The sequence below is a fragment of the Balaenoptera ricei genome, chromosome 19 (assembly GCF_028023285.1).
Source record: "Balaenoptera ricei isolate mBalRic1 chromosome 19, mBalRic1.hap2, whole genome shotgun sequence".
NCBI classification, from domain to species: Eukaryota; Metazoa; Chordata; class Mammalia; order Artiodactyla; family Balaenopteridae; genus Balaenoptera; species Balaenoptera ricei.
In genome coordinates this window covers 43,228,448-43,242,342 of record NC_082657.1, presented here as the reverse complement: position 1 = coordinate 43,242,342, position 13,895 = coordinate 43,228,448, and the positions used below count along the sequence as shown (strand labels likewise).

At 39.3% G+C, this 13,895-nt stretch overlaps 1 long non-coding RNA gene across 2 annotated transcripts in view; it reads left to right on the top strand.

Annotated features, from left to right (window-relative positions):
- The window catches only part of LOC132353424 (uncharacterized), a 600,229-nt gene extending 592,384 nt beyond the window's left edge, over positions 1–7,845 (top strand). For both annotated transcript variants that reach the window (XR_009499025.1, XR_009499023.1), the window contains one exon: positions 7,665–7,845. This is a non-coding gene — a long non-coding RNA (uncharacterized LOC132353424). The remainder of the gene's footprint in view (positions 1–7,664) is intronic.
- Positions 7,846–13,895: the final 6,050 nt, after the last annotated feature.

Sequence of the window (13,895 nt, the reverse complement as noted above, 5' to 3'; positions counted from 1 at the left end):
GACCCCTGCCCTCTGAGACCAGAGGCAGGAGGCATGCCTGGGCCCCTTCTGTTCTGTAAGCCCCACACCCCCCTGCACAGCTTGCAGGAGCTTGGTTCACAAGCTGGGGGTTGGGCAGAAGCTCCTGCAGTGGGAGCTCTGAGTCCAAACCACTGGACTAACAGAGACCCCAGGGAATATCCATCTGAGTGAGGTCTCCTAGAGGTCCTCATCTCAGCACCAAGACCCAGCTCCACCCAACAGCCTACAAACTCCACTGTTGGAAGCCTCAGGCCAAACAACCAGTAAGACAGGAACACAATCCCACTCATCCAAAAAAAAAATGAGATGGCAAAAAAATATGTCACAGATGAAGGAACAAGGTAAAATCCTACAAGACCAAATAAATAAATGAAGAGGAAATAATAGGCAATCTACCTGAAAAAGAATTCAGAGTAATGACAGTAAAGATGATCCAGAATCTCACAAATAGAATGGAGGCATGGATTGAGGAAATACAAGAAATGTTTAACAGAGATCTAGACGAACAAAAGAACAAACAAACAAAGATGAACAACGCAATAACTGAAATGAAAAATACACCAGAAGGAATCAATAACTGAGGCAGAAGAATGAATAAGTGAGCTGGAAGACAAAATGGGGGAAATAACTGCTGAGAAACAGAAAAAAGAATGAAGAGAATTGAAGACAATCTCAGACACCTCTGGGACAACACTAAATGCACCAACATTTGAATTACAGGGGTCCCAGAAGGAGAAGAGAGAGAGAAAAGGACCTGAGAAAATATTTGAAGAGATTATAGTGGAAAACTTCCCTGACATGGGAAAGGAAATAGTCACTCAAGTCCAGGAAGCACAGAGAGTCTCATACAGGATAAACACACCAAGACACATATTAATCAAACTAACAAAAATTAAATTTAAAGCAAAAATATTAAAAGCAGCAAGGGAAAAACAAAAAATAACATACAAAGGAATCCCCATAAGGTTATCAGCTGATTTTTCAGCAGAAACTCTGCAGGCCAGAAGGGAGTGGCAGGATATACTTAAAATGATAAAAGAGAAAAACCTACAGCCAAGATTACTCTACCCAGCAAGGATCTCATTCAGATTCGATGGAGAAATCAAAAGCTTTTCAAACAAGCAAAAGCTAAGAGAATTCAGCACCACCAAACCAGCTTTACAATAAATGCTAAAGAAACTTCTCTAGGCGGGAAACACAAGAGAAGGAAAAGACCCACAAAAACAAACCCAAAACAAACAATTAAGAAAGTGGTAACAGGAACATACATATTAATAATAACCTTGAATGTAAATGGATTAAATGCCCCAACCAAAAGACACAGACTGGCTGAATGGATACAAAAACAAGACCCATATATATGCTGTCTACAAGAGACCCACTTCAGACCTAGGGACACATACAGACTGAAGGTGAAGGAATGGAAAAAGATAATACATGAAAAGGGAAATCAAAAGAAAGCTGGAGTAGCAATACTCATATCAGATAAAATAGACTTTAAAACAAAGACTATTACAAGAGACAAAGAAGGACACTACATGATGATCAAGGGATCATCCAAGAAGAAGATATAACAATTGTAAATGTTTATGCACCCAACATAGGACCACCTCAATACATGAGGCAAATACTAACAACCATGAAAGGAGAAATCAACAGTAACACAATAATAGTAGGGGACTTTAACACCCCACTCACAGCAATGAACAGATCATCCAAAGAGAAAATAAATAAGGAAACACAAGCTTTAAATGACACAATAGAACAGATAGAGTTCACTGATATTTATTGAACATTCCACCTAAAAGTGGCAGAATACACTTTCTTCCCAAGTGCACATGGAACATTCTCCAGGATAGATCACATCTTGGGTCACAAATCAAGCCTCGGAAAATTTAAGAAAATTGAAATTGTATCAAGCATCCTTTCTGACCACAACACTATGACACTGGAAATCAATTACAGGAAAAAAAAACTGTAAAAAGCACAAATACATGGAGGCTAAACAGTGCACTACTAAATAACCAAGATATCACTGAAGAAATCAAAGAAGAAATAAAAAGTACATAAAAACAAATGACAACGAAAACACGACGGCCCAAAACCTATGGGACGCAGCAAAAGCAGTTCTAAGAGGGAAGTTCATAACAATACAATCTCACCTCAAGAAACAAGAAAAATCTCAAATAAACAATCTATCCGTACACCTAAAGCAACTAGAGAAAGAAGAACAAAGAAAACCCAAAGTCAGTAGAAGGAAAGAAATCATAAAGATCAGAGCAGAAATAAATGAAATAGAAACAAAGAAAACAATAGCAAAAATTAATAAAACTAAAAGCTGGTTCTTTGAGAAGATAAACAAAATTGATAAACCATTAGCCCGACTCATCAAGAAAAAACCAGAGAAGACTCAAATCAATAGAATTAGAAATGAAAAAGGAGAAATCACAACTGACACTGCAGAAATACAAAGTTATAAGAGACTACTACAAACAACTCTATGCCAATAAAATGGAAAACCACAAAGAAATGGACAAATTCTTGGAAAGGTACAATTTTCCAAGACTGAACCAGGAAGATTTAGAAAATATAAACAGACCTATCACAAGTAATGAAATTGAAACTGTAATTAAAAATCTTCCAACAAACAAAAGTCCAGGACCAGAAGGCTTCACAGGCGAATTCTATCAAACATTTTGAGAAGAGCTAACACCAATCTCAAACTCTTGCAAAATATTGCAGAGGGAGGAATACTCCCAAATCCATTCTATGAAGCCACCATCAACCTAATACCCAAACCAGAAAAAGATATCACAAAAAAAGAAAATTATAGGCCAATATCACTGATGAATATAGATACAAAAGTCCTGAACAAAATACTAGCAAATAGAATCCAACAACATATTAAAAGGATCATACACCATGATCAAGTGGGATTTATCTCAGGGATGCAAGGATTCTTCAATATACGCAAATCAATCAATGTGATACACCATATTAACAAAGTAAGGAATAAAAACCATATGATCATCTCAATAGATGCAGAAGAAGCTTTTGACAAAATTCATCACCCATTTATGATAAAAACTGTCCAGAAAATGGGCATAGCGGGAACCTACCTCAATATAATAAAGGCCATATATAACAAACCCACAGCAAACATCATACTCAATGGTGAAAAACTGATAGCATTTCCACTAAGATCAGGAAAAAGACAAGGATGTCCACTCTCGCCACCCTTATTCAACATAGTTTTGGAAGTCCTAGCCATGACAATCAGAGAAGAAATAAAAGGAATACAAATTGGAAAAGAAGTAAAACTGTCACTGTTTGCAGATGACATGATACTATACATAGAAAATCCTAAAGATGCCACCAGAAAACTGCTAGAACTAATCAATGAATTTGGTAAGGCTGCAGGATACAAAATTAATACACAGAAATCTCTGGCATTCCTATACACTAACAACAAAAAATCAGAAAGAGAAATTAAAGAAACAATCCCATTTACCATTGCAACAAAAAGAATAAAATACCTAGGAATAAACCTCCCTAAGGAGGCAAAAGACTTGTACTCAGAAAACTATAAAACACTGATAAAAGAAATCAAAGATGACATAAACAGACGGAGAAAAATACCATGTTCTTGGAAGAATCAATATTGTGAAAATTACTATACTACCCAAAGCAATTTACAGATTCAGTGCAATCCCTATCAAACTACCAATGGCATTCTTCACAGAATTAGAACAAAAGAATTTTACAATTTGTATGGAAACACAAAAGACCCCGAATTGCCAAAGCAATCTTGAGAAAGAAAAACGGAGCTGGAGGAATCAGGCTCCTGGACTTCAGACTACACTACAAAGCTACAGTAATCAAGACAGTATGGTACTGGTACAAAACCAGAAATATAGATCAATGGAACAGGACAGAATGCCCAGAGATAAACCCACGCACATATGGTCACCTAATTTATGACAAAGGAGGCAAGAACATACAATGGGGAAAACACAGCCTCTTCAATAAGTGGTGCTGGGAAAACTGGACAGCTACATGTAAAAGAATGAAATTAGAACACTCCCTAACACCATACACAAAAATAAACTCCAAATGGATTAAAGACCTAAATCTAACGCCAAACACTATAAAACTCTTAGAGGAAACCATAGGAAAAACACTCTTTGACATAAACCACAGCAAGATCTTTTTTGACCCACCTCCTAAAGTAATGAAAATAAAAACAAAAATAATCAAATGGGACCTAGTTAAACTTAAAAGCTTTTGCACAGCAAAGGAAACCATAAACAAGACAACCCTCAGAATGGGAGAAAATATTTGCAAATGAAACAACGGACAAAAGGATTAATCTCCAAAATATACAGACAGCTCATGAAGCTCAATATCAAAAAATCAAATCCAATTAAAAAATGGGCAGAAGACCTAAATAAACATTTCACCAATGAAGACATACAGATGGCCAAGAGGCCCATGAAAAGATGCTCAGCATCACTAATTATTAGAGAAATACAAATCAAAACTACAATGCTGTATCACCTCACACCGGTCAGAATGGCCATCATCAAAAAATCTACAAACAATAAATGCTGGAAAGGGTGTGGTGAAAAGGGAACCCTCCTGCACTGTTGGTGGGAATGTAAATTGATACAACCACTATGGAAAATAGTATGGAGGTTCCTCAAAAAACTAAAACTAGAACTACCGTATGACCCAGCAATCCCACTACTGGGCATATACCCTGAGAAAACCATAATTCAAAAAGAGACATGTACCAAAATGTTCACTGCAGCTCTATTTACAATAGCCAGGACATGGGAGCAACCTAAATGTCCACTGACAGATGAATGGATAAAGAAGATATGGCACATATATACAATGGAATATTACTCAGCCATAAAAAGAAACGAAATTATTTGTAGTGAGGAGGATGGACCTAGAGTCTGTCAGACAGAGTGAAGTAAGTCAGAAAGAGAAAAACAAATACCGTATGCTAACGCATATATATGGAATTTTAAAAAAATGGTACTGATTAACCTAGTGGCAGGGCAGGAATAAAGACGTAGACATAGAGAATGGACTTGAGGACACAGTGGCAGGGAGGAGGAAGCTGGGGCGAAGTGAGACTAGCATCGACATATATACACTACCAAATGTAAAATAGATAGCTAGTGGGAAGCAGCAGCATAGCGGAGGGAGATCAGCTCAGTGTTTTGCGACGACCTAGAGGGGTGAGATAGGGAGGGTGGGAGGGTGGCTCAAGAGGGAGGGGATGTGGGGATTTATGTATGCATATGGCTGATTCACTTTGCTGTACAACAGAAACTAACATAGTATTGTGAAGCAGTTATACTCCAATAAAGATCTATTAAAAAAAAAACCCTCACTACTATATATAAAATAGATAACCAACAGGGACCTACTGTATAGCACAGGGAACTATGCTCAGTATTTCGTAATAATCTGTAAGGGGAAAGAATCTGAAATATATGTGTGTGTGTGTGTGTGTGTATATATATATATATATATATATATATATATATATATATATATAAACTGAATCACTTTGTTGAACACCTGAAACTAACACAACATTGTAAATCAACTATACTCCAATTTTTTTAAATGATGAAAAGTCATAAAGAAAAATGATATGGTGTATATATATACAATGAAATACTTCTCAGCCATAAAAAAGAATGAAATAATGCCATTTGCAACAACATGGATGGACCTAGAGATTATCATACTAAGTGAACTAAGTCAGAAAAAGACAAATACCATATGATATCACTTACATGTGGAATCTAAAATATGACAGAAATGAACCTATCTATGAAACAGAATCACAGACAGAGAAAACAGACTGGTGGTTGCCAAGGGGAAGGGGGTTGGGGGAGGGATGGAGTGGGATGCCGGGGTTAGCAGATGTAAGCTATTATATATAGGATGGATAAACAACAAGGTCCTACTGTATATAGCACAGGGAACTATATTCAATATCTTATGATAAGCCATAAGGGAAAAGAATATAAAAAAAGAACATATATATGTATAACTGAATCACTTTGCTGTACAGCAGTAAGTAACACAACATTGTAAATCAACTATACTTCCTTTAAAAAAAAAAAAAAAAAAAGACCAGGTTGGGAGAGTCTAGGAGGTGACATGACCATACCCTTTTTTGGGAAGGATCTCTTACAGGCCCCACCCCAGTGGAGGTAGCCAGCCAGAGCCAGGCAAAGTCTGTATTAAATGAGCCTGTCCTCCCTGGTCATAGTTGATTGGTAGACACAGTGTAAACCTGGCTAAGTTATCTCTCCAGAAAATCAGAAAATTGAAATAAGGTGATACCGAGTCTGGGAGTCTTAGGAATGAGCCACTTGAATGCATCAGTCTAGAGCAGTGCTCTGGTGTAGAACTTTCTCAGTGATGGAAATGTTGTATAGCTTGCACTGTCCAATACAGTAGCCACATGTGGATATCAAGCAACTGAAATGTGGCTACTGTGACTGAGGAACTGACTTTTAAATTTTACTTAAATTTACATTTAAATTTAATAGCTAGTGTCTATTGTATTGGACAGCACACCTCTAGAGGCCACTTTTATGGCCTTCAGCTTCTACTAAGGAATCCCCAGAGCCTCTTTGGTTATCTCCTTTGCCAAGTTCAGCTGTTGCATCAGTTTCATAAGACACCCTAGGAGCTTTTCAATAAATCCCCCAATTTACTTCAGCTAGCCAAAGGTGCCTTAATTAAGATAGGGTGTTAATTAGGTTAAAAACTTAAATACCGTCCTTTTGCAGAGGGATGTCTGTCCATCACATTAAAACCATCCAGATGTGAAGATGCTGGACCTCCTCTTGCCCATGGGTATTCTACCAAAGTAGGAATGAAGAAGGTGGATTCTTTAATGCCTAATACCCTAAGCAAACTCTCTTATGAAGTCACAGGGCAATCCTATTTGAAATAGAAAAGAATTAGTGGCGTGACTTATTTATGTCAGAGTTACATGAGACTCAGCATTAGCCTGGGGATCTGGAAAATTTGAGCTCACATTCTACCTTTCCTCTTTCTCTGGATGAGATGTGACAAGCTATGTAGTCACTATAAGTCTCAGCAGCCTCATGATTTTAAGGAAGCCTTAAAACTAGACTATCATTAAGGTCATTCTACTTCTATTAGACTGTAATAAGCTATAAGCCGTGAGGGCCCTGCCACCGTCTTACTCACTGCTGTATCCTCACAGAGCCAGTGTGGAATAACACTGTAGTTGATGGCATCTCGGATTGGGTCCAGGGGGCAAATGGCAACTTCATCTTGAAGGTGAACCAGATTTGGGCCAAAGGTTAACAAACTCCTGAGGTTGTACAGGCAGTCATTCCATTGGGAGTGTCCCAATTTGACATTCATGGGCACAGTCTGACTACGGGTGACCTTGAGCCTCTTCTCTATGCCATGAGCTTGGTTCCCCTGGTCATAAATAATAAGACAAATGGGGACTTTACAATTTAAACATTGCAACCATTATCACACAATAGTTTATCTAACTCTAACAAGTTTGTGAGGCATCCTTGTCTTACCATCACTGCCACCATCATCACATCATTGTTACTCCTTTGCAGATGGGGACACCAAGGCTCAGAGAGAGGAAGCCAGCTGATGCAGATCCCACTGTTAATAAGTGGATGAGGCAGAATTCACAACCGGGTCTTCTGACTCTAAATTCAACACTTAGTAGGGAAGAACATCTGTATCTGCTTTAAAATTTTACGGAGACTGATGAAATACCGTACGTTTAATACTTTGGAGAGAAAATGTGAAGCAAATAAAGTTTGCATTTTAAGAGATGAGAAGGGCAAGGGTGTCATTCTTTTTTGGGTCTGGATTTTGAGGTATGTTCTTGAAAGTTTGGTGCTTGGTTGTTACCTACAGTATAAAACTAGACTAACAATTATGGGGAAATCTGGAGAGCAGACCTTCCATGTAAGCCAGATTACTGTTGTCCTATGTTTAATTGTAGCCAACTCATCTTAATATGAAGATGGTTTGATACAGAAAGCTAAATGAGGTGTCTAAGATCACAGAAATAAAAGCTGACCAAGCCAAAATTCACATCTCAGATCTGACTGCAGAGCTCAAGTTCTAATGCAACGATTTCCTTCTTGTTAATTATGACCCTTTAATAAACTTTCACCTTAATGATTCTTCTGTGTTTTATTGGTACCACATGAAAAGAAGCCAGTATCCACAATGGTGATATCATAGGACTTCTAGGGGTCAATATGATGGTGACAAAACCATTGGCATGAGAAACCCCAAGGTGAGGTCAGACTTTCCTAGATATTTCCTCACTGGTGCCAACATCGAAATAAAATACCATGGATTTTCTTAAACATGGGGGTGGGAGATGAGGCAGAAAACTACCATAAAACTCTTACTAGATCATATCTGACAGAATGCACCTTATTCATCTTGGTACTACATAACCAAGCTCAGAGCCAGATACAGTAGAATCTGTTGGATATATGAATCATTCTGACTCCTAATACTGATAATAGGTAAGCTCACACACACTGTGCTCCAGCCTTTGTCTTATTTTAATCTCCTGTAAAGCACCATTTATGTATTACATGTGCAGAAGGCAAGAAGATGAATGTGAGGTTAACACGTATTATATTTTCTCATTAAAAGTTATAGTCACCTATTACAGGAACACCATCACTTGAGGTATGTGGTTAAGGAAGAACCTGTATTTGGACCAAAATGAGATCCCCTCCAGAAGGTTCTACTTTATCAGGGACATCATGGGGCATGGTGGGAATTTTTTGAACAGGCCAGGCCAGGTGAGCATCCGTGAAGCCCATGCTGAGGATGCGTTTGGGGGACCTTAGATGTTTAGGTCATTAACACCTGAAGTTATTCCTCTCACAACAGGCTATCTTGGAGATGGATAGCCACCTACTATGAAAGTGAGATTTCATGGTTTCTAGGTTAGTGATGACTTTGATGTTCCAGTGCTGGGGACTACTGATCTGTCTTTGGTCTGAATTCACCTAACCTACTTTATGGTCTATAATAAGCGACTGTTGGACTAGAGAGTTTCTATCAGGATCAAGGGCTGAAATCACATACATGGCTCTTCTGTTTGTAACTCTCATGCTCCCAAGAGTGAGAGGCAGTCAAAGACGGTGTGACCAGGAATGTAGAGAAACTCAGGTAATGGCATGTCATCAAGAACCGGAGGGCACTGAGATGGTTAGTTAGGAGGGAGAGATGCTCGTAAGGAAGGAAAGATTTGTTTTTCACATTCCTCTAGGGCTGGTTATCCAATGATAATCAAAATGTTCTGTTTGATCCAAGAATCAATGGGAGGGGGGATTACGGAAAAAGAGATTTTACCTAGACCGAACGTGCCTTAAGACAAGGGGCCATGTCTATGCCATAATCTCCATGTGTCACACATTGTGTCAACCACGCCATCCAACATTAACAACTGTTTGTTGACAAGCTGAACAAAATGATTAAACTTATTCAACAAGGGACTTTATAGGAGTCAGAATTGTCTGAAAAGTATAAGGACTTCCTGGGCTGGTTATCAATTCTGTCACTAGATGCTTATTATCAGAGTCTGGATAGTCACCTGTCAGGTGATCTGTCCATGTGAGAGATGCCTTGATAGGCAAGTTTCTAAGAAGCCACAGTGATACAAACATAGTCCACTATGGTGGACACATTATAATATAAATCACTAATCATATATCAGTCCTTGGAGTCAGTTGCATTAGTGAAGTAGGTTTGGGATTTGAATGGCAAAGACCCTGAAGTGCGAGGGAGAGCTCTGACTGGGGAGGAGGACATAGTAGGGGAGGCCAGGTCTTCGATTAAAAATGTACCGTTAGAACAACCAGTTATAATGTTGCCCAGAAACCTAATGTCTTTCCCCCCAGGACCTGTTGGCTGCTCTGCCAAGGTCTTGGGGGGTTACCTTTTGTGAGTCTGGTGGAACTAGAGAGGAACTTCCATCTCTACCAACTGGACGCATTAGTTGTCATTTCTCTATTATCAGGTTTTCCCCACACCCTTGAATCAAGAGTTTGACAGATACCTACTTACAATGCATACATGCATCTATCCATCTGTACATCCCTCTCTTCCCCATTCCTGGAAAGTACACTGTAGTGGGCTTCAAGTGATCTGCTATAAACTTCCATGTGACCAGGGCCAAGTCACTTAATCTCTGTAAAAGGAGGCATCTGCTGAGTTTCCTCCTAGAGTCTTTCCCTTTTCTAATGTATCATTACACAATGTGCAGTACAGGCACAGTGCAGGCTAAAGATATAACACCTGTTTCCTAATCTAAGGGAACTTTGGATCTCGATTTGGAGAGTCACACAAGTGATAACACAAGGCAACAACCAAAGCCACATGACTGGGCAGAATATGGTTGTGTTGAAAGAAAAGAGGGAGCGGTAAGTTCTGCTAAGGGTTAGGAGAGGGAGAAATCCCAGGGAGGAATTCCTGGAAAAGCTGGATAGAGAGCTAGGTTTTTATTGATAAGAATTCAACTGATGGTGAGCAGCAAGGAGGGATCGGATCAAGATGGCAGAAGAGCAGGACGTGGAGCTTACCTTCTCCCACAAATACATCAAAAATACATATACATGTGAAATGAGATTCTCACAGAACATCTACTGAACGCTGGCAGAAGACCTCAGACTTCCAAAAGGGCAAGAAAATCTCCACATAGCTGGATAGGACAAAAGAAAAAAGGCAAAAAAAAAAAAAAAAAAAAGGAATCAGGACAGGCCCTGCGCCCCTGGGAGGGAGCTGTGAAAGAGGAAAGGCTTCCGCACCCTGGGAAGTCCCCTCACTGGCGGGGAGATCAGCCAGGACAGAGGAGGAGCTTCAAAGACTTGAAGGAGAGGGCAGCAACCAGTTTGCAGAGGGCAAAGTGGAGAGAGACTGCACAGATGGTCCGTGCTGCTGCCTGGCACTCCCCAGCCTGAGATGCTCCCCTGCTGGGGCAGGCAGGGGCTGGGTGCTGAGGCTCAGGCTTCAGAGGTCAGACCCAGGGAGAGGACTGGGGTTGGCTGCATGGAGACAGCTTGAGGGGGCTAGGGTGTGGTGCTCCACAACCAAGGGAGTTTGGGAAGAAGCCAGGGCCCGCCAGAGAGTCAAGGTGCCATTGTTTTGGGATATGAGAGGAGAGGGGCAGGACCACCATAGGAGCTTCTTTATCCAGGCATGCAGTCTCAGGTGGCAGGGTACTGCCTACTTGCATTCTAAAGGCAGGTGTGAGCCACTGCTGCCATCTAAGACTCCAGACACAGGCGCGGACTCCTGCTGCCTCCAAGGGTCCCACAGCTGGGCACCAACCACTGTCCCCATCTCCTTGGGAGCGTGCGCAGCCCACCACCTCCAAGGGTCCCATGCCTGGGCACCAACCACTGCCCCCGCCTTCCTGGGAATGCACCTGGGCCTCATACCTGCACACCCCCTATCAAGGGGATAATGGCAAGCACACACTGAGTAAAGAGATGGCAAGCATCCAAACCAAAAACAGCCCCCATGCCAAAAAAATATTAAATCCACACACGTTATGCAGGGATGCTCCCACGTATAAATAGTCCTCCAAGACTACAACAGATAATTGCTTCTCCTAAATTCACAGAGTAAGAGAAATATAATCAAAATGGAGAAGCAGAGGAATCACTCCCAGTTGAAAGACCAAGAGAATTCCCCTGAAGGAACAAACAATGAAACAGACCTCTTCAGTCTAATAGACACAGAGTTTGAAAAGGAGGTAATGAAAATACTGAAGGAGTTAATAAAGGCTATTGCCAGAAATTCAGATTAGTGTAAAAAGGAACTAGAAACTATAAGGAGGAGCCAAGAAATATTAGACAATTCATTTGCCTAGATGAAAGCTGAGCTAAAGGCAATGAATAGCAGAAGGAATAATGCAGAAGAAAGAATAAGTGATCTGGAAGATAGAATAATGGAAATTACCCAATCAAAACAGTGGACAGAAAACCAAATGAAAAAAAATGAAAGCAATATAACAGACCTATGGGATAATATAAAGCATGCCAATCTACGGGGATTCCAGAAGGAGAAGAAAGAAAAGGGGATTGAAAATGTATTTGAAGAAATTATGGCTGAAAAATTCCCAAACCTAAAGAAGGAAACAGATATCCAGATACAGGAAGCACAGAGGGTCCCAAACGAGAGGAACCCAAACAGACCTACACCAAGACATAGTATAATAAAAATGGCAGAAGTTAAAGAGAGGATTCTAAAGGCAGCAAGAGAGAAAAAAAAGTTAATTACTCTTTTAACTTTCCCTAAAGGGAACTGCCATAAGGCTATTAGCTGATTTCTCTACAGAAATGCTGCAGGCCAGAAGGGAGTGGCAAAAATATATTCAAAATCTTGAAAGGGAAAAATCGGCGACATAGAATGCTCTACCCAGCAAAATTCTTTCTCCTCCTATTCTAAATGATAAAGAATTTCAGACAAGCAAAAACTAAAAGAATACAGCAATACTAAACCCACCCTAAAAGGAACACTGAAAGGTCTTCTCTAAATAGAAAAGAAGAAGATACAGGAAGGAGAAAATCACAATTGGAAAGTAAATCGCTTAAATTAGCTAGTATACCGATCAAAAAGAAAAAAAAACTGTGAAAGCAATGATGTACACAAGGAATAGCAAAAGGATAAACATGAAGATGTAAAAAAGGACATCAAAATCATAAAATATGGGGAAGGAGGGTAAAAAAATGTAGATTCTTTTTTATAGAATGTATTTGAGCCTATATGACTATTAGTCTAAAGCAAGCAGATACACGAAAGGGTTAACATACTTGAAAAACAGGGGAACCACAAATCAAAAACATACAATAGATTCACAAAAACCAAAAAGACTAGAACACAAGCATAAAATAAAATCATCAAACCACAAAAGGAAAAAGGAACAAAGAATAAACATAGAATTAACTGGAAAATAAGTTTTAAAATGACGATAAATACATATGTATCAATAATTACCTTAAATGTCAATGGATTGAATGCTCCAATCAAAAGACAGAGTGGCAGACTGGAGAAAAAACAAGAGCCTACGATATGTTGCCTACAAGCGACTGACCTTAAGGCAAAGGACACACATAGATTGAAAGTGAGGGGATGGAAAAAGATATTTCATGCAAATGGAAATGACAAGAAAGCAGGAGTTGCAATACTCATATCAGACAAAATAGACTTTAAAACAAAGGCCATAAAGAAAGATAAAGAAGGACACTATGTAATGGTAAAGGATCAATACAAGAAGAGGATTTTACACTCATCAATACATATGCATCTAATATAGGAGCACCCGCATACATAAAACAAATACTAACAGACATAAAGGGACAAATTGATGGGAATACAATAATAGTAGGAGACTTTAACACCCCACTCCCATCAATGGACAGATCTTCTAGACAGAAAATCAGTAAGGCAACAGAGATCCTAAATGATACAATAGAACAGTTAGACTTAATTGATATTTTCAGGACATTACCTGCAAACCCCCCCAAACAGAATACACATTCTTTTCCAGTGCACATGGAACATTCTCTAGGATTGACCACATACTAGGGCACAAAACTAACTGCAACAAATTTAAGAGTACAGAAATTATTTCAAGCATCTTCTCTGACTACAACAGCATGAAACTAGAAATCAAACCACAGGAAAAGAAATGAGAAAAAAAACAATCACACGGAGACTAAACAACCTGCTATAAAAAACCAATGGGTCAACAAGGAAATCAAAAAGGAAATTAAATAAATACCTTGAGACAAACGACAATG